We start from the raw sequence: 22,609 nt of genomic DNA, 5'->3' as shown, positions 1-22,609 counted from the left end.
ACATTGTTACTGGCTCCTATTCTTAATTCTAGTTCTGCAGACCAATAGTTCTGTGTGGTTAGAGTTTGTTTTCCGGACTTGAATTTGGAAAGGATGCTGAGCAGAAACTACTCAGAGAATGAGGTAGTCATGATAAACAATGGCAGTAGGGATAACTGAGTGGATTATTGCAGAAATGGCTTGCTTTCATTTCCACTGCCATCACAAGGTTCCTAAGATAAATAACTAAAGGGAAGAAAATGGATACTCATTTTCTCATTGTTTTAGTTATTTATCTACAGCTGGCTCCAGGGACAACATATTTTCTTCAAACACACACCACCAGCGATGCCCTTCCTCTAGCTGGGCTCCCCTTCATGTTCCCATTATCTGTTAAATGTCATCACTTTACCAATCCAAGAATTGATTAACCCGCTTACTAAGTTACAGTCCTCAAGATTCAGTCACTCAATAATTGAATCAAGTAACTTGGACCCAGCTTTCCGTATGTGTGCTTTTGAGGATACTTTATATCCAAACCATGATAGGGATTACTAAGAAAGCAGTAAAGAGCAAAGTTCATAGTTACATATTATTGTTAAGGATTCCAGTGGTCTTTGGAGGTTGACTTTCTTCCCTCCACATGAATATCACTTACAGCCTTGGGAGAAGTAACCAAAGAGCAGCTCGTAAACAGGAGAGCAACACCCCCATAAGGCACATGGCACTTATGTCAGTCTTAAGAATATGAAGATCCTTCCTGAGATGAGTTGGATATTCACATCCATAGGCTCTCACCAGTTTTTTAAGGTTTATTCAAGTGAATGGCAGAGAAATAAGATGCGCCCTCCTACTGTGTGGCATCTTTTACACTTGTGTTTACCATCCTTCCTTTAGCCCTTTCAGTTTTCAAATAATCCACTTCACAGTAATTTTACCCTCACTTCCTATGACTACCAGGCTCATCTCCATCATAACCACTGTGCCTTGAAGCTCCATTAGTGTTGCTGAACATGCTACTCTAGGTCTTTTCTGAAGAAGGCAGATAATGAGAGTGACATTATGTCATTTTCTCCTTAACAATATGCGTTGAGGATAAAACATAGGATCAAATTAGCTCATTTATTATTATGTTCTGGTTTAGCATACAGAATCTATCACTCATAGAACTTGTAGGGGGTGATAAAAGCACACAGAATTCAGAAATGAAAATAAAGTAAAATTTTCAAATGGCATACTATTATACATGAAGTGAAGAGGAAGGTAGAGATATACAAAGCTGTTTAGAAAAATTAGCAAGCAAGGCAAGGAATTGGATGTGACTGGTAAAGGGAAAAACACTTGACTAAAATAACTCTGTGTTTAAAACAGGAAATTTCAGCCATGTGGGAGACAAGGTATTAGAAAGGGTGGAAACCATTTCATTTCTGTTGAAATATTCCCAGCTAGTTTCTGCTTTGCTTGATGGGAAAAAGGAGAAAAATGACTTTGGAAATAGATCGTGCTTAGATGCGAAGCGGGACAGGAAGAAGGATGCTGGTTCTTATGTACTGCTCACAGCCATGATGGAGGAAGAACAGATGGTTCGGTGGTTAAGATAAGCACTTAACGTGAGGCTGTTCTCATGCGAGGCTTATTCCAAACACCCAAGTTTCTTGAATCTGCAATATGACATTGGAAATATCACAATCAGGAAGCTTTCAAAATGAAAATTTCTGGCACTTCCTGAGGCACTTGTAGTCTCCAAAGACTGTTTTAATTAAGACTCGGGAGATTAATTCTCACTGCTGGTGGCTGTTGTGGTATAAGCCCAGCACCTTCACCAAACAGATAAATTCATGCAAGTAATTGAGCCAAAACACTTTAATATCAAGTCCCAAGGACTTATGATTGTTTTCCTCACCAAGTCTGTAGAGCGAAAAGAATCGTGCTTGATAAAGCAAGAACTAACACAAAATAAAGCAACTAAAGTGTTCCCATTATAAAAGACTGACTTGCCATCCTTAATAAAATAGATATTCTAGGATACCTGGCTGACTTAGGCTTAATTTTTCCTGTTTGAGCTACACTTTGATTTTTACACGGACATACATAGACATACAGACACAGATACAGACAAACATACACACACAAAACAACAACAACAAAACAACCATACACTCTTGTGGTTTATTTGTTGAAAAGGCCTACTCTTTTGCCCAGACCTGAAGCTATACCTGAATCTCTATCCCCTGATTCCAGCAGTTACAGTCTAGGGAGATGTAGACTCTAGTTTTGCTTTCTCTTGAAGGGCCGCCAGGTAGCAAGCATCATGGCGAACATTTCATGTTGTATTTGATTACTTCTTCCATATGCAAGGATTATGAAGCTATGAACATTTTCGGCTCTAACTGCTATTGATTAAAAAGTTCAGATTACTTGAAACTGGGCATTTCAACCCTGGTATTTTTGTTCCCAACCTCCATATCACACAGTCTACAACTGAAGAATTTCTGGGATGGGGGCAACAGAGGACATCAACAGTGCACCCAACTCAGGCAGCAGCCTAGGGGTTCTATGTAAAATTTCACAGGCTTTGGGAAAGCTCCTACTTCAACAAATGGGAAGTCCTTGTATGGACAGAAAGCTGGGAGAGATGGAGCGGGGGTTCTTTCTTCTATATGGTTGCTTTCCAAGAATAGGAAGGTCCATAGACCCTGAGAAAGTGAAGTAGAACCTGAGTATAATATTTAAAACTAATAATGTAACCAATCCTTGAAGTAGCTGACAGAAGTCAAACGACCGTCTCTATATACAGTGCTGAGCAGGCTCTATCTGATGGACCTTTTGAGAAGATAGTTGTCTCCTGGTTCTTTGCTACCGGAAATTAATGTAAAATTTTGACATAGAGTAAAGTACTTCTTGCTACTATTGTATCTTTCTTATCCTTTGCCTAGCTTCTCAGTGGTTTATGATGGAGAATTGCCAGTAGTGAGGTCTATGGATTCCACCTAGACTCACTCCGGTCAGGTTCTTCTTTCCTAAGTATATGTCGTCTCTTTTCAGCTCATTGTTAGTGCCATGTAACCCGTCTTCAGCTTTTCAACTCATTTGGCAAGTTTCCCATTTTCTAGTGACAAAAATTCATGCTTCTGCCTTTGAACTCTATCGTGAAACAGAACAAAACAGAAATGAAACCACCCAACATTTTCAAATGATAAGTTACTGTTAGAGCAGGTGACAGATGTTTTGACAATGTCTCGCTTTGCTGTCAGTGGTTGTCAGCTGTCTATCCAGGCTGGTGACAGAGCTCTAATTTTTCTCAGTTTGTTTAACTGAACAGCCCATGCTCAGTGAGTAGGACATCTCTTCAGCACTTTCTCCAGACCACAGATGCATTCTCATCCTATGCATTTGACTATTTTAGACCCATTGTACCACCATCTCATTCATCCCTTTCTGTAACTGTCTATTCTTATTACATAATATCCTCAAGGTCCATTTATGTTATCTTATGTTACAAAATTCATGGTTGTATAATATTCTATTTTATATATTCATTTATTCATTATTTATTTCCCTGTGGGTGGGCAATTAGTATATTCCCCATATCTTAGCTACTATGATTAATGCTTAAATGAATACAGAAATATAGAAATCTCTTTTTATATAGATGTTAATTATTTTAGATAATATGAGAAAATATAGTACCTAGATCATATAATAAGTAGTTTTAAATATTTGAGAAATCATTTGTATTGATTTCTACTGTTGCCGTGACATTTTTCTTTCTATTCACAGTATATAATGTGTTCAAGCAACAAATCAAAATTTAACAAGGAAAACTATATCAAATTAAGCAGCTTCTTTTCAGCAAGAGAAACACTCACCCAAATCAAAGCCAGCGCAAGAGGACGTGCTTGAAGATGCCGTACCTCACAGAGGCTTAATCTCAAAAGTATAGAAGGCATAAACAATTTGAAACAATACCATAACTCCCTGTTTTTTTTAAAATGGCCTGAAAATTAAAATAGTCGTTTCTCCACAAAAGACATTTATTTGTTTATTATTTTATTTATTTATATCCCAAATGCTGCCCCTCAGTCCCCTTTCACAGTTTCTCTTCCATCCCCCATCCACTTCACCCCTGAGAGAGCAGCATCCCCCACCCTATCTTCCCCATCCTGGTGCATCAAGTCTCTGCAGGATCATTGCATTCTCTCCCACTGAAGCCAAACATAGCAGCCCTCTGCCTACACATACGCTGCCAGGGGCCTTTCCACCAGCCCCTGTATGCTCTTTGACTGGTAGCTCAGTTTTTGAGAGGTCCCAGGAGTACAGGTCAGTTGACACTGTTGGTCTTCTTCAAGGGTTGCCGTCTCTTTGAGGGCCTTCAGTCCTTCCCCTAACTCTTCCCTAAGGGTGCTCAACCTCTGTCCAATGTTTGTTGTCCATAGAAGACTTAATGGTAAACAAAGAGAACGAGACTTTCAAAGGACCACTAGTTACCAGAGAAATGTAAACCGAACTATGATGAGGTCATCTCTGACCTTCATGTGACCCTGTACTACAGGCAGCAAGTAGCCAAGGGGACCTGAGGAGATGAGGACATTCATTTTAAGGAACTGCTTTTCATTTTGCCTCCTCAACTGCTTGCTCATAGATATGTTTACATATATAAATGCATGTTTAAGCATGCAGAAGAGTTCATGCATATTTATATACTAAGTAATAGTGTGCTGTGTATGGATAGTATGCATATTCACACAGAAAAATGATACTTCTTAAAGAATCAAAGCCCAAAGGAACAGCACAAAGGTGAGAGAGCCAAGACTGGAACAGAAGGTGAGGGAAGAAAATGTGTAATGGAGGACCATTCATCAGCCATTGGGAAAGAGAGTACTGGGCCTCAGGGGCATTTTGCATTGCCAAGCGTGAGGAGGTAGGCAGAGTGAGACACTATTTCTCTTTCCTATCAGCTGTCTGGATGTGTTGTATTATGGAGCAGCCATTACAGATTTCCAAGTACCATACCTTTAGGAGTTTCAGGATTTGTATTTATCAAACTGGAACCGAGGAATGAGATAGGGGATTTGGGGGCCACTTATCTACTGCTGTAATCAAGCGGGATGGATGGAAAAACAATTCTGACATAGTCAGAATAAGCAGCCATTCTGTGGTCAAAACAGCATTAAATGGGATTCGAGAAGCATGGCTCCAGTCCTGGATGTGAGACTAAGAAACAGGGGAGGGAGAAGAAGGGATGAAAATAATCCAAGTAACTTATTTTCAACACATGGGTTACTTGGTTCGCTATATTGCTTTATTTGATTACAATACTTCTGTGTACAAAAATGTAATCAACCCTATTTTATAAGCAAGAAAATGGAGACTCTGTTAGTAAACCCTTCCCTTGTCAATAGATGCCAGGAAATGATGAGAGCAGGTTTTTAAAGCAAAGCCCAAGGCCTTCTAAATTACAAACTTCCCCATTCTCTCACCCCACCTCCTCACTAGCTATACAGATGGCTCAGGGATACACCTGCCTGAACTGCCATGTTTGTATGCAAGATGTACTAGCCTGTTTACATCACTAATTTCCAAATACGTCTACATATGTGCATGTTCATGCCTGTGTGCATGCCAGAATGTGAGGTGGAGTAATGCATATCTTATTCAGATCTTTGATAAGTGAGACACACGGCAGAGCTAAGCTATGAATGCTTCACTGAAGGTCCTAGTGATTCATTCTCCCTGACTGCATTCAGACCCTAGAAGGATGCCAGGGAATACACAACTTTGCCGAGAACAGTTTGAAAGCAATCCATGTATGCATAATCTAAAGTCTAAAAAGTGTATGTACTTACACACGTGTGTGTTTGTGTGTGCTTGTGTGAATGTGGATGTATTGTGCAGATAAATGGTGGCAAACATTGGTTTTCTCCAGTGACCCTCCTAAGAGACTTCTTTGTCAGTTCTATACTGTGGAAGCTCATTCAAAACAAAAGTAACTGGTCATTTGGTCTGTAAGGACAGGCTCCACCCACTGAGTTGACCCCCATCACTTCATATAGGATTTCCTTCTGTTTCTAAGTCTCTAAAGATGCTGCTGTAAACCCATTTCCCTAAGTCCTTATCTTGACATGAATCTTCATAGACTGTGTGATGTCAGGACATACATTTCTTCTCTGGTCTTGGTTGCCCATTTGTCAAATGAGAGCAATCCTTGAGTATTTTCTTTCAGCTTTGACATTCTGTGATGTTACTTCTATGTTACAACTTCAAATAAGCAAAACAATTAGGTATTCTTATAGTTCCACAGTGTTAGCATTCTATGGGCTGATAGTCACCTGCCATGGATGAAATTGCTTTTTAATAACTACTTATATGGTGCTCGTTATAAAATTTTAAGTTTCTCCTTCAAGGCATATGTGTATTTCTATATCTAGCTATTTAAACGTGATGGGGTAGAAGAGCTTAAACATAATTTTCCATCCTAATTTTGTTGGTTGCACTTTTGGTCTGGGTGTGACACATGTAATAAAAACTATGCTTGGTACTTTAGTCCAGTGAAGAGGAAATGTAGCAGGGTATGAGAAGGGAAGACCAGAAAGGTCACAGAACACCACTTCTCAGAAGATGGGCACAGGACTGGGCTCAGCGGACGACCTGAACATCTCTCTTGCCTCTGATGCTTTTTTTTTCCTTATCCATCTCCAATATTAAAATAGTTCTTCAACATCTGTGGGTTTTCCATAAAAATCCTCATTTTCAAACACATCAAGCACAGAAAGGGTAAAGCATTCTTATTTGGGATTGCAGGCACAACCAAGAATGAACCAACTAGAGAAAGAATTAGCTAGAGGTCTTTTAAAATGTTTTGCAAAGTAATTCAGTATAACAGCTCCCCTGATGAGAGGATACTGTGAAAGTGTAGACCCTTTGCCTACAGTGGTAGAAATCCCCAAATCAAAATATTATTCCTCTCTATCCTGGCCATGTGAGGATGGAGTGGCATCTGTTTCCATACCACGTACTTAGTGAGCATTGTAGGAGGAGCTGTGTAAAACAATCCAAGTGTAATTTTACACTATCTACTGTAATCAAATTTAGATCCAATCTAAATATCTAAAAATAGGTGATTCATCTGACATGGCTTATGAAATCATTCACAAACTATGAATTCATTTAAAATGAAAATAGCAAAGACTATGAGAAAAGTGTTGAAAATATTTAGATTGCCATTTTATCTATAAAAACAGACAGTACCGTATGTCTTCCTATTGCAAATATGTGAAAATATACATTTATGTAGACCAGGATTTGATAGACATGAAGACATACCACTTTTTATTAAAATCATAATTCCATGGATGGTTCTCTGTAAGACAATACTTAATTTGACACAGTAGTGTATATTTTTGACACTAAAAGACCCAAGTTCCTTACCTCACCTTGTTTGAATGTGAGAGTCACTGAGGACAGAAGTTTCCTCTTAAGATTGCTGCAGACTCCAGTACCACAATGGTACAGCCTAAAGCCTGGCCTTTTGTGCATATAAACTGGAGAGAAGATTGTATAACCTTTCAGAAATTCTGGGTATTTCACAGCTCTAATTCTTCCTCTAGGGGAATATTTTAAAGTAGTTCCTTTTCTGCTTTCATAAATTTTCATTTTCAAACTTTTGCCCTCAGTCTCTTTCTAATGAACTTTCTTCTGAGGAGGAAAAAAAAAAGGAGGGGAAAGAAATCCTTCCTGAAATTTCATGCTGTAGAAATACCTGTGGGTATGATTCCCCATGTGAGTATGTCAAATTTAATTAGATTGTACTTTCTGTTACTTAATGACTCAACCGGGCTTACAAGTCCAAGATCATAACCTCCCTAGTAGGCTGCAGAGGAAGTGCTTTAAAGGGACAACTATTCATATTATCCAGTCATAATGATGTTACACCATGCCTACGAAATAATAAGAATAGGAATGCTCACTTAATTAGAACGGTCACCCAAGGATCCACGACCATTTTACCAAAGTTCTTCCCTCAGGCATTTGCACCCGGGAAACAGGGGAGCAATATGAAAAGCCATGCTTCTGAAGATAGCTTTTCTGTCCACGGTGGCATAGAGTCATCCTCAGTGCTTGGTTTTCTAACAGCTTTGCAGCTCCTTAGCAGGATCCAGTAGAATCTAGTAAGGGAATCCAAGGCTAGGAAACACAATAGCCATTCCAGAGATACAAATAAAGGAGAACATACGATGGGACATAGCTTTAGATGGGTGAAAATGTTCTTATTTTGGAAAAGTCTGAAGTTTCTAGGAACTACAGTCATGTGTAGTCCATCAACTTTCTAGCTTATGTTTGATCATTTTGAGTTCTCACATGCCTATGAACATAAAACCAATGGAGGAACATGTCAAAATGAATGAGATCAGAGAAAAGAGTTTCTTAACTGGATATAAGCCAAAAGGGACAGGCGCACTTCTGATACCTATGCTGTATATCCTTAGGCTCATGGCATTTGCAGTGATCTGTGGGAGACCATGCTGCAATAGCATCTCCAGATTCATCCTTATCCTTCCAGTGATATGTGTGTGTGCACATGTATATGTCTCTGTGTGTTTGTGTATATGTGTATGCATGTGCAGATGCATATGTGCACGTGTATATGTGCATGTTCGTGTACCTGTGTATGTCTGTCTGTATGTGTGTGTGCATGCATGCATGTGAATGTGCAAGTGTGTGTCTGTCTGTCTGTGTATATGTGCATATTTTGTGTTTGTGCATGCATGCATATATGTGTGCATAGGTGTTTATGTGTGAGTGTGTGTGCATGTTTATGTAGGTGTATTTGCCTCCGGAATCACATGTAGCAGGTAGAGACCTTGGGATGTCTTTGTTTATTGATCTCTACTCTTTGCTCTGAGTCAGGTCTCTCTTTGAACTTGAATTCCTTAATTCTGCCAGCCAGTGAGCTCATGGTACCTACCTGTTTTCACCTCTCAGTGCTCAGATTACAGGTAGGTGCCACTATTCTTACATTTTTATGTGGGTGCTGTTGATTTCACCTCAAGTTCTTATGTTTCCCAGCATACACCTTACCCACTGAGCCAACTTGCCAGTCCTTCCAGTCATCATTTTATCTAGCTTGCATACCCAGAACATTTAGTAGTCTATCTTTCCTATAACAAATATTTATCATAAATATAATTTGAATCAATACTATTTAAATTCAGTAATCAGAACAAAACATTTCTCAGACTAGAACTTGAAAGGATCACTAAGTAAATATGTGGTCTTTGAGAAAATGTGGAGCAAATCATCTCACAGAGTATTTGGGGACAATATTTGGGAGAAACGGAACATGATCCAAGTAGTTGATTAGGTCGTGGTGCAAAAGAAAGCTTAATTCCCCACACCTTTAACTACAAACTTATTTGGAAGAAAGATGTGTCAAAAAATATTTAAGACTAGACAGATGAGGTCACCCTGGATTTAAAGTGACGTCTAAATCCAGTGGTTGGTATTGGGAAGACAGTGACTTCAAAGCAAGCATTAACCAAAGAGCCAATGAAAGGCAAAGGCTGTGGTGAGGATTACAGTGCCATAAGTGACAGAATTTGGAGGCACAAGGAGGTGGAAGAGAAAGTGAGCATCATTCTCTACAGCCTACTGAGAAACAGGGAGATCAGCACACTTTAATTTTTCGTGGCTTCCTCTGAGAATGTTGCTTTAAGCTCTTGCATGTGCTAAGTTTTCATAAGGGCTCTGGGAAACCACTACAGACTGAACAGTAGATGACACCTAGGAATATTGGAATTAGTCCCATATGAGTTCGATGTGAGAATGATATTGAAAATATGTGGGACTTTATAAAATTGTCTTCAATTCCCTTAGACTATCTCATCAAAATTAGAGATTTTCTGGCAAAATGATAACAACTGTTAAACCTAAGAATTGGATACTTTGGCACAGTGTAATATTCTGTGCTAAATGTTATGAAAAAATAAATTCTAGAAATAAAGGTTGCCCTTAACTCACATATATTTCAATGTTTGATCCTTTCACTAAAACAACAATTAATTCTCCAAGTGGACACTTAATTGAACAAATCATCTTCCAGTGTTCAAAAGAAATGTTCTGCCCCTTTATAATTTGCCCATATGACTAGTGGCTGGTTTAATAATCTTGTCACAAGAATTTTCAGTGTCTCTCTCTGTTTAGTTCTCAAAATCCATTTCAAAGCTCTTCTCTGTGCCTCTTCAAGACTCCCTTCATCTCAGGTAAAAATCATTGATTTATACTGGGACTAATCAATAGGTTTCTCAGTAATTTGGGCTCTAATTCTCACCAAACTGAGCGATCTGCTGTACATAGTGGCAGCCATGCAGTCTCCACCTCAGATCTCAATCTACTTTTGTGGTCCTGGAATTAGGTGTGAAGTTGTATCACTCTTATGCTTTATGCTCAAGTCTTCAGGAGACAGTTTATTTCTTCAGCTCCAAAATTATCTGCCAAGATCAATGCCTGATAAATTAGTATACAGTCTTTTTTAAATAGAAAACAGTGCCAACAAATGACATGTCTTCCTGTTACTTCTTGGTTCCCTTTGTTTCCACTGATGAAACAGAACCATCTCTTTGTTATTTATGACTAATAGGAGATTTTTCTCACAATGTGGCTATATAACTATCTTTCAAGCTTGGGAAATCTACCTGCTCATCACTAATAAATCACTGTAGTCCAAAGGAATATGGAAACTCACATGTCTAAGGTCAATGGCTATTGTTATTAGTTTGTCTTTATTTTATGTTGCCCATAGTATTTGCAAAATTGAGCACTAATGTCTCCAAGAGTTACTATTTATCTTTCAATGTGTGAAGACATGTCACAGATGGTGTTCAAAAGGGACATGGATGACACTGCTATTTGGGGAGAACTCTGATTTCCAGTCTCTCATGGATGAAAAAGATTCAGGCTCTCCAGATGCACCTTATCAACACACAGAAACCACTAAAGTGCACCGTCCAGTCCTTCCTTCTCCTTCCAGTTTAACACACTGAAAATCAGGGATTTTGTTTTTGCAGAGATATTCAACCAGCGGATTGTTCTGTTTCTAGTCTATCACCATTCAGAAGGAAATGAAGGGTCTCTAGAAGGTGGTTCTTGGTTTTACCAAACTAATCCAAGTTCCTCCCAAAGCAACTCCCATTATGATTAAATGACCAGAGTTACTTGCTCAGGATTTATGAGATGAGAGGTATTTTATAAATATTTTCAAGTATAGCCTAGACAGGTGTTTATAAATTATACATACCAGCTCTCTTATACAGCTGCTTATTTAGGGAGTGTTTCCTCATCTTTATTACCAGTTCTTAGAGACATTTTTACAAAGCCTCCCAATCTCAGAAATATCTTCCACCTCCATTTTTACCTTAATATGGTGTGTATATTTTCATATCTATGAACCCAAATTTACTGTTTGTTATTTTCATTGCCATTCACCCATTAGAGGAGCAGAACCATTTCAGAGGTTTAAGAAATATTAAGCTAGTAAATAAACAGGATATATCTGAAATCAAGAATCTTTTATCAAAGGATTTATCAATATTTTTCAGCCCAGCCTACATTTCCTCTCACCCTTCTCTTGCTTTATAATCTTATATTTCTCAGAACACCTATTATCTTATGCTTCCTTCACATTTTTCTCTCCTCGATTTGCTATATTGATTACTTTCATGAATGACAGCTAAAATATGGCAGAGATATCTCCATTTGTCATCAATAAACAGCATGCATTTGGCTAATATATATCAGCTATATATAGGACTATCTTGACATATTACTTACTATCTGTTTATACATAATAAGTACAAGCTTATTTATTCTTTGTTTTTAAAAGAAAGTATAAGCTAATCCTAAAAAAGACATTTGAAAAAGCTATGCTACATAAAAGGGTAAAAATAGAGAGAAAAATACTTAGTTCAGTTTCATTAAACTAGAACAAAATTTCTCTTTATTGTTATACACTTGATTGTTTTTCTTAAAACTCAATAAGACCTTTCTTGAAGAGGTTGCAAAGCATTACAAAAGACATGCCCTTGTGGAATGTTACTGACTGAAATGTTACTTAATGATAAGCTAATAATGTCAAAGGTACACAATTCATTGATTAATTTTCAAGGGTGTGTCAGTGCAGGAGGTAACTGACAATGTACAACATCATCACCAGTACCCTTAGGATCAATACAGTGCAGGCTCTGGACTCTGAAAGACCAGGATTATGTTCAGACCTCATCACTACTAAAGAGCCAAGCCTCTTTAGACAAGCACTTAGTTCTTAGTACCTTTGTCCCTGTATGCAAAATGATGATAGTAGTATGTGTCTAATAAGAAGGCTAAAGGAGCTTCAGCCTTGATCAATCTAATTAAGTACACAAGTGCTCAATAAATGATAACTGTTATTTCTAAAATCTTAGCCAGCATTGCTAGGCTGTTGACTTAATAGTAGCAATGGTGATGTTCTTATCAAATGTGCAAATGATTTAGCTAAAGAAGTAAGCCATTTCTAAATATTATGTGGAAAACATATCAAATAAATAAAATGTGAGTAACATCAAAAAGTAGTTTGAACTTTGAAAGGCAGATCAGTATTAATCCCCTATTGACTCATGAAGGAAGCTAGAGGCATTAGAGAAAGTAGGTGGTATATTCAATATTTCATCTACCCTTTCCCCCAGGCTCTCTCAAATGATAACTTGAAGAACCTGTTGGGAAACACGCACTTTCCCATTTTCCCCTGGGGAATCAGTGAGCTCATACAGATGTAGAAAAAAAATAGTGTAATAGCATTAGACAAATTCCAATCTAAATAATTATCATATTTCATAAAAATTTAAATAAATTCAGCAATTAATTTTCTCTGATTGTTTCTCATTATGTTTGTGAGCTTTTATTCATGGGAATTTCACAAAACAAAAGACACCAGGACTTCTCATGCAAGTGTTGCTTTCGGGAGTGTTGTAGTCTTGTCTACCAAATTAAGATATTCAAAGAACAATGAGTAGAAGCCCTTGCCTTTCTTTCAGGTCCCTGAAAGAGGAATGTAAGATAAATTTTCTTGTTTAGAGAAGATAGAGAAAATCTAGAAGTCATAATGTACCTAGGGGAAAAAAATCAAATTCAGATCATTTAAAATATATATATCACACAGCTAACAGCTGAAAATTCCTGATGATTTAATACATTTAAGGCTGTAGATATTTTGACAAGTGGATATCACTAAGTTGAACCACCAATGACACCAAAGATAAATGCCAATTAGAAATCATATTTCCCAAACTTTATGTATGGTATGTATTAGAAGTGGTAACACAGTATTTTTTTTTTTTTTTTTTTTTTTTTTTTTTCGAGACAGGGTTTCTCTGTATAGTCCTGGCACTCACTTTGTAGACCAGGCTGGCCTCGAACTCAGAAATCCTCCTGCCTCTGCCTCCTGAGTGCTGGGATTAAAGGCATATGCCACCACGCCCAGCAATAACACAGTATTCTTAAGAATATCTTTATAATTTGTAGTTAAACTCATTGGTCAGAACATAAATATTTCTGTTAGATAAAATCTCTTTGGCATATTTTATTTCTACAAGAGTGTACTTGTTTGGACATAAAGTTTTCCTTTATGAAGGAATTTGCTACCGCATGGGAAGAACAACAATATCAACCAACCAGACACCCCAAAGCTTACAGGAACTAAACCACCAACGAAAGAGTACACATGGAAGGACCCATGGCTCCAGCCACATATGTAGCAAAAGTCAGCTTTGTCGGGCATCAGTGGGAGGAGAGACCCTTGGTCCTGTGAAGGCTCAGTGCTCCAGGGTAGGGGAATGCTAGGGAAGGGAGGCAGGAGTGGGGGTGAGGGTGGGTGAACAACCTCATAGAAGCAGGGGGAGCAGAGGTGGGGAGAGAATTTCAAGGGAGGACCAAGAAAGGTGATAACATTTGAAATGTAAACAAAGAAAATATCCAGTAATAAAGAGAGAGAGAGAGAGAGAGAGAGAGAGAGAGAGAGAGAGAAGAAAAAAGAAATAAGAAATAAAGGTGATTCACATGTGGAAGACCTGTTTGCCAAAGAATTCAGATTTTAGGTAAAATCTTGAAGTGTCTACCATCATTAATATGTTTGTTAATCTACTGACAGATTTACAAATTTATGCCATTGTTGAAAGATAGAAGATATTTTCCAAGTTAAAACACAGTTGGAAGAAGCAGATAAATAAGTGCATGTTCTTAAAGGCTGTATCTTACTATTGGCCCCTTGTTCTTGGACTCCAACTCCTTTAAAGGAATTAAGTAATTTTGCTTCCCACAAGTTCCCCCACTGGGATGTTTTGCTTCCCTGTGGTTAGAATTAGGATATTTCTTCTTCCTAGGTACAGGATCAGTAGTGATTGAACCAAGATACCACTGTGTCCTAAAACCATGAGCCAAAACAATTATTTTCAAGGTATGTTCTCTGATTGTTTTCACGGTAACAAAATCAAACATGCAACAACAATGACAACAACAAAAACAACAGCACACTATTGGAAAGACAACTACTATGAATAATGGGATGTGTGCTTCAGAAACTTTGGATATGATTTTTAGCAAGTATCATAAAATGGAAAACTAAGTTAGAATCCACCTAAAAGTTTCTCATCATTGTAATGGTCAATTTTGCTATTTAGCGAAAAGATGAGAATGATAAGATATAAATAGTAGAGCCTTTGCTTGTGCAGCTTCAAATGGAGTCTATAGGTGGATGGCATCTTGTGAATATCTGGTGAAGAACTTGTCTACAGTTTGTCTATACCCTAAGACTTTGTGTGAAGCTGTAAATGTGACAGAGAAATTAATCTGGCAGAGGAAAATTCAATGCAGTGTAACATTCATGTGTGACATTTCTGTGACAAGTTCCTTTTGGTTAGGTTTACAGAGAATTAAAAACAAACCCCACAGATATCCAGTTGTGCTAGAAAGAGTGTTGCCACACATAATAATGTGCTTTCTCAAGAGATCATCAGTTCCTTTAGAAAGAACTCAAGTTCTTGGATCTGAAATAGCAGAAAACTTCACACAGGACGTCTTGGCAATTGCCCTCCATTTCACCCATCAAGGTTATAAAGAAGTAAATTTCTTTGAAACATTTGAGCTTGAGAAGAGAGCATGGTATAGTAGCCCTTGGAGTAGCCCCTTTTCCCAGAGGTGCCCAGGAAACAACTTTATACCATGCCCAGGCAATCAAACACTGCATCAACCATCGTCTTTGAGGTTGTATATAATTCTTGAACGGTTGCCCAACTTTAGTGTCCTGCATCTGATACTGTTTTGGCAGTAGTGGCAAATATAAGTGTGAGAATGTGGAAACTTTCTCACAGGCTTAAAGAAGGGGCTAGGGTCAGGATCTCTGTAGGCATGTCCTAAATGAGTGATACATGAGGCCAAAGCTGCAATGGAGATATCAGAAAGATAGAGAGCTCAAGTACAGAAGAAAGCTGTAGGCATGACAGAAGCTAGTTAGCTCAAAAGAGAGTCCATGCGAGCTATACATTACAGAACTATAGGTGCATGCCTCTTTGAAATCCTTTGGGTGTCATATCACACCACCATATGCTCTAGATATAAAGTATGAAACATAGAATTTGATGTTGGTCTGCCTGTGTTTCAGTAGTTTAATGCACCCCTGCCTTACTATTTTTCCACTCTTCCTTTTAGAAAGAAAGTGCTTACACTATATCATATATGATGGGTTTGGACTTTTAAGAAATATTGGTACTATTGAGAGTATAGTTGGTGATATACTTTGAATTAGAAGTGTATCACTAAGGCCCGTGGATCTAACATTCAGTCTGCACTGGTGCTGGTGTTTTTAGATGATATAGGATGTACCAATTAAGACATGGGTCACTGAATATAGATAGATGAGAGTTATAACCAAGCTCTGCTTCAGGTCCCATCTTCTGTTCCTGGTGCATGGTCATATAGTGAGCAAGCCATTGTCAATAATCTCACCAATGCAGAGCCACATCACTATGCAATTTCAGCCATAATGGGAGCCTCTGAAAATAAAAAAGAGCCCATAGGAATAGTTCCTTCCTTAAGCTAGTCTGTCAGGTATATAGTCATATCAATGAGAAAAGTAATTAACATAGGGAGTTTTGAAAAATCAATACACACCCAGTAATAAAAAAAATAGTGAAGTGAAATAAAGAGTAATATGTTTTATTTGTGTTTCCCATGCTAGGTGGTCCTGTGGAAAACCTGAAAAGATCAGGGATGTGTGGCTATGGTGGAGTTTCTAAGGAAAGCTGTGTACATCAAAGGCTCTAGAAATTATGACTCAAGTTCATTTCCCCCTTAAGTAACTTCAGTTTTATATGTGGTACCATTATATTTTCAATATTGTATTAAAAGATCCCAATGAAAGAGCATTTACTGACTCAAAAATATAAAAGAAGATAACTGAATTGCAGACAGTGAAGTGATTGTTGGAAGAATGAAATTATAAGTAGGTTTATGAAAATGTTTAGACATACAAGAAAGTCATGGAGATGTTACTGAAAGACAGAAGTGTGGAATTGTTTAAGATCATTTGGCAAAAGAATATAGGCATGTTAGGACAGAGATGGGAGTCGTCTTGTTCTCATCTTTTTGTTTGTTTGTTTGTTTGTTAGATATTTTTATTTACATTTCAAATGTTGTTTCCTTTCCTTGTTTCTTCTCTGGAAAATCCCCTATCCCTCCTCCCTTCCCCCTGCTCCCCAACCCACCCACTCCTGCTTCCTGGCCCTGGCATCGCCTATACTGGGGCATAGAACCTTTACAGGATGAAGGGCCTCTCCTCCCATTGATGACAGACTAGGCCTACATACTGATTCTGAGGACACTCAATGCTGGCCAGTATCAGGCCATGTGTCACTGAAGATAGGCTGCTGAGAGTTATAACCGAGTTCTGCTTCAGGCCCCATCTTCTGTTCCTGGTGCACGGTCATATAGTGAGCAAGCCATTGTCAATAATCTTTATAGCCGTATCACTTTCAGCCATAATGGTACCCTCTGAAAACATGAACTCTCATGAATAGTTCCTGACAATATCAGGCCACAGGTTTGTTATCAGCTTTGAGTGCAGAACCTTTTTTTTTTTTTTTTTAATTTAGTACAGCAAAAAAAGAGTAAAAAGAAGGACATTTGACATTTCAGATATAAAATAATGGTAAATTAGTGCATCTGATATATATCTATATAGGTATATATAGATATATAGATATTTCAAAACTTGTTAAATTTTTTTTTGTTCCTGACTGTATCCTCAGCAGGAAATCCTGAGTGACTCTATGAATAACCTGTCCTCTCTAATGTAATAGTCCTGTCTCTAGTTCATCAGCCATGTCACCTTCAATTAAGCAGTGGCTCAGTCGGTGCAGGGACAGCCTTCATATTAGAACTGCAGAAATGTTTCTCCTTTGTGACTTAAGTATTTTTCCAACTGTTGGAAAGTTCACCAATTGCTGCTTCAGCTCCTTGGAAGACACAGCTTTGTGCGTCTAGGCATTTACTGTACTAGTAATTAATGCCGTGAGCTTTGTAATTAAAAAAAAAAAAAACTTTTTGTCTTTATACTCAGGGTGATAATGCTGCAAGTAAAAATTAATTAAAATGAGATGAATTGCCTTCAGTTAAAGGAAACAGAAAGTGAAAGGGAGGGGAGAGGGAGGAGGAACCTGAAACATCCCTGGCCTTATTAATGATGTAAAGCAGGGGGGTGGGGTACCTGTTTCTTCCTACTTTCTCTCTGTTCTATGTTATCGAGCCTGGATTAATGTAGACACAAATGATTAGTTGCTGAAGACACACAGCAAAAGGACATTTCTTGTCGATTTTGGCTATGGGTCACCATCAAGACCAAAAGCAGCAACGCCCATGTGTGTGTGTAAGCCTCCCTTCAACTTCTGTGTTCTAGTCTGCTTGGGGTAATGAGCTGTGAAATTGGCTCTTATATTATTATTAATTAAATCGACCAACATTTTTTTTTTGATAGCCGTATTCTCTACAAGGTCTTGAAAAGTCCCATCACTGATCATGACAGAGCTTGAGTGAGACGTTTGGACCTCTGATCCTTCTAGTCTAAAGCAGATGTGAGTTCATCGTGCTGCATACTGATTTTTCTAAAGTTAGGCCCCAGTTTCGACTGAAGGTCACTGCCTCTTTAAATTAGAGCACCATGATGACATTGCATTTTTAAAAAGAAACAGTAGTCAATCAATACATGGACCAGGGTCTCCTAATACGCAGCCTAGGATTCATGTGATTATTTAAAGGCCATAGAAATAACAAAAAGCCCATTGCCTCTCAGATAGATGATACATGTACAGAAAAGTAAATGCTACATCACACAGAACCACTTGGAAGTTAGCATTTAGAGACTAACAGGTTTGGTGCTCTGAGAGACAGGAGTATCCTATAGGGGGATTCATTGTAGAATGAAGAAGTCAGAAATGGCTTCATAGGAAAAGTGAATCAAACAGGGCTGGCAGGGAAAAGGACGGAGTAAAAGACAAAATCATTTTCACCACTTTTAAAATATATTGTCTTTATATAATTTGGTTACTGGTCATAGAAGTGGAAACTACTATATTCAGATAGATACTTATATCATTTCTCCAGCACTCTTGTATCTTAACAATATCTATAAAACTGGTTCTATGGATATATTTGGTATTCTATGGATTTTACATCCTAGAAAGCCTGCCTTTTTAAACTGCAAGGTTCAGATACCCCTCTGTTACATTTTCAACCATTAAAATTTTTCAACAGCTGATAGGATGGGAGCTATTTCATGTTTTACAGTTCAAAGTTAGGGTTCAGGTCTTGGTGCGTGAACTGAGAAAATCTGGAGAAACATACAAAGAAGTAACAATTTTAGGTCTGGATTTTGATTGTAGTACAAGAGAGGCGGGGAAGCTTCAAACGATCTCTGAAAAGCTAAAATTAGTATTTCACATTCCATAGCTACTCCATATTTGGGGGGCCATTTCACTAGCATCACCGGGTAGCAGTTTTCCAAGAAGCCAGTAGTGAGTGTGACCATATGAAGCTTCCTTCCCCTTCTGTTCTAAATCCCACAGACTGCTAAATTAGATTCCCTAGATTTAACGACTACGTTGGCATTCTTTTAGTAAAGCCATCTGTACAGCAGTCTCCCCTTATCTGCGATTTTACTTCCTTTAGTTTCCATTTCAAGTGGTCAACCATAGTATATCCAGGTCATAAAGATCCTTCCCTCAATAATCATCTAGGAGTCCCCACATTTATCAGGCTGACTCGTGCGGCATTGTGATGTAACCCTTAAGTAGTAAGTAGTCCAATGCTGCATCACAGTGCCTGCATTCTACACCCCACACTGTCTCATGGAGGCACTGTATCATCTCCTAACATCACAGTGTGAGAAATTTTGAGATAGTAACATTCAGCTATCTCTTATTACACTGTGTCATTAAAATTCTGATGTTGTTCTTATGTTCTTATAGGCATGGATGGGAGGAAACACAGGAGTACAACTAGTCTTTGGTAAACAGGAGGATTCAGGCACCCACGATGATACCCTCTCTGGGTAAGGAGACCATGTTGTTCTTGTACTAGGGCAATTTGAGAAATCCCTCTCACCTAACATATATAGACTCAAATCATCACATGGGCCATACCCTCTCCAGACGAAGGGTTTATGGCCATCAGTCCAGCTTTATAGAACTACCTACATGGCTTGCAAAGATCTTAGTTTGGCTGTACAGCACCTGCCATTTTCAAGCCAGGAAAATCAATCCTAGTTTCTGCTGGTTCAGCCTCAGAAGAGGAGAGTTTGGGAAACATTTGTTCTTCTTCTTCTCTTTTTTAAGTAGTAGAGTAGATTTGCTGCCAGAGGCAAGGAATGGCTTTGTATCAGATGAGCATTAGTCTTAAACAATTGGGTTAAATGAACCTCACTGGGTTTTGATGGATGTCTAATATGCTTGTGAATGGTTGCTGAACTCAAAACTAGAGAGAATCCCCTCTCAACTGGAATGTCCTCAGCTACTTTAGTGAGAAATTAGCAAGCAAAGGAAACTGTTAAACTTCCCCCAACATGTATACCTAATTTCGTGCTGTACGCTCATGGACTGATATGCTTTGTAGCACAGATGATGCTAAAATACCCAGTCAATTCTTTCTCCTGTTACCTTTAATCATTTCTTTGAAACTTATAGCAAAGGTAGCTGCCGTTAACAAACATCTCGGAACTTGTAGTGAACTGTGAAGCCATATTTTAATTAAGAAATGATGGACAAGATTATACTTATATAAGAAAAGGCAGTCCTGAAGTAATGAAGCAGTGTGGAGAAAAATGAGCCAGAATAGGAGTGACAGTAAATTACCAGGTGCAGGTGACTAACAGATATCCTGTGACCTCTATGAATTCCACATTGCAGAACAATGTTAACGGATGCATGGTTTATGTGCTCCTGCCCTCCTCGCTCCAGAAGGCAGAACACCGTGTTCTGTGAACAGCAAAAAATACTCCCACTGACTGGCTCAAACACTCTCCCCTGAAAGGACTGGGCTTACAATCTGGTGCAGGCAAGGAAGTGCTGACTGGCCTTTGGCACCTGTACAACTCTTGGCTCACACACTGGGCCTGGCTGTTAGAAACAAACATAGTAGCAGACACCTTGGAGCTGCCCCTCCAAGATATACTGCTTCAGTGCAAACCCTCGGTCTAACCATAGTTCCGTTCTTTTCTGTAGTAGATGTTGAATAGAAGCTTTTCTGGGGCCTTTATAAGTCTGTTCAAAGATTCTAAGGATTGGAGAATACAGACTCATTCATTTTTCATTTTAGCTTCTCTTGGGATATGAATGTTAGGAGCAAGAAGAAAGAATGAAAGAACATACAGAGAGAATAATTCATGAAGTGACCAAATGCTACCTATAAGATAAGAAGGAAGAACTTGGCAAAACAGAACTGTGTGGAAGGACGAGGGGGCCAGTGTGGGACGTGGGCAGCAGCCTGGGGCAGTTCTTCATTCCTTCATTTGTTTACCTCCTTATTTATTTACTTAAATAAGAAATACTGCTCTGACCATTGGAAAAGAGTTGGCACTTCAATTCAGTCATAAAGAAAGCACGACACTTGACTGCATTAGAATCCTTTTGTGAAGTCTAACTAGAAGAGAAAGAAATCTTCTCAGACACCGATAACTGAGCTTAAAATCAAGGACTCTCCAAGTCATAAAATTTAGCATTTCTTTCTCCTTTGAGTTGTAGTTCTCTGACATTTAACAGAAATACAAGGACCTGATCTCACAATATTGATATTGCAAAAGTTCTGGTTTTGGTTATTCATCTCCCACCCCCAACCCACCCCCCGCAGAACTTTGCCATTATTTTCAATTCTGAAGTGCAATGGTCATTTCAAAATAATAATTCATAATTTTATTTTAATTTGGGGGTAAATAAAAGGTAGAATGTTGTAACTGCAATATACATGGAGGAAACTTGTAGACCATATATAAATGACAATAATGATTCTGAGAAGCCCAGGGGCTGGGAAAATTATGTTATAATCCATCACCAAACTGGGTTGCAAACAAATAATTTAAAAAATAGACTAATATGTTGGCACAACAGATATTCTGAAAAACAATTTGTGGCATGTCTTTCTACTATGCAGAATAATTGAATGAAACTCAAATAGGCCAGCTTTCAAATTCTTGGACTTTTTGCTGAATTGTGTCCGTATTACACATGAAGCTTGTGTCCATCAATGGAGGAATAGACAATGAAAATGTGGTGCACATATACATTGGCGTTTATTCAGCTATAAGGAAACATAAAACTATGAAATTTGTATTAATGTGAGTGGATCAGGAAAGAATTATACAAAGATAGCTCAAACTCAGAAAGACAAATCCTGTTATGTTTTGTCTCACATGCAAATCTTAGATATACCTCCAAGGAGACCACGAGGGAAGGAAAAAGGATTAAAGGAAGGGGTACAGAGAGGATGATAGAGTAATACAAGATGTGAAAGGAAAACAGGCATTATCGGGGTAGAAAGCTGCCAGATTGGTGGGGTGGGGCAACTGGGGAGGGTGTGAGAGGAGATCAACACAAGCAGCACAAATACACCATAATAAAACTTATTGCCTTGAATATTAGTAGAACCAAGCAACTAAAATAAAACAAATCATACCAACACAGAAAAGAATAACTGGAAGGAGAAGAGACTTAAAGGGACGGATGGAAGGGATGAGGAGAGCAAGGAAGGGCGAGAGAGTGAGGAATCTGCCTCTCAATGAAATCAGCACCAAATACATTAAGAGAAAAGAAGATGTCTATAAGATACATTCCACATGTCACTTGACTCTTGAATTTTGTGGTATTTCATGAAGTTACCAACATAATTACTATAAATACATCAAAGCAAGCCCTTAGATAGCTGCACTGTACAAAAATAAAAATAAAAACCAAAAAAAAAAAAAAAAAAAAAAAAAAAAAACAACAGTTTCCCAGCAGGGTCTCTGACTTCTGTATTCTATTGTTAGAGTGAGACTTAAATAAAGACTGGAGGGTGAGTCTTG

At 38.3% G+C, this 22,609-nt stretch overlaps 1 protein-coding gene and 1 long non-coding RNA gene across 3 annotated transcripts in view; one reads left to right on the top strand and one right to left on the bottom strand.

Moving 5' to 3' along the window:
- Positions 1-22,609, bottom strand: part of Lsamp (limbic system associated membrane protein) — a 2,106,845-nt gene that overhangs the window by 405,051 nt on the left and 1,679,185 nt on the right. The gene's annotated exons all lie outside the window — the stretch shown is intronic.
- LOC110311483 overlaps positions 19,382-22,609 on the top strand; it is a 6,791-nt gene continuing 3,563 nt past the window's right edge. Inside the window, exons 1-2 of the long non-coding RNA XR_002379959.2 lie at positions 19,382-19,437; positions 19,524-19,606. This is a non-coding gene — a long non-coding RNA (uncharacterized LOC110311483). The remainder of the gene's footprint in view (positions 19,438-19,523; positions 19,607-22,609) is intronic.

The sequence above is a fragment of the Mus caroli genome, chromosome 16 (genome assembly GCF_900094665.2).
Source record: "Mus caroli chromosome 16, CAROLI_EIJ_v1.1, whole genome shotgun sequence".
Lineage (NCBI taxonomy): Eukaryota > Metazoa > Chordata > Mammalia > Rodentia > Muridae > Mus > Mus caroli.
Note: the sequence above shows the minus strand (reverse complement) of the source record. Positions and strands in the feature narration are given on the sequence as shown.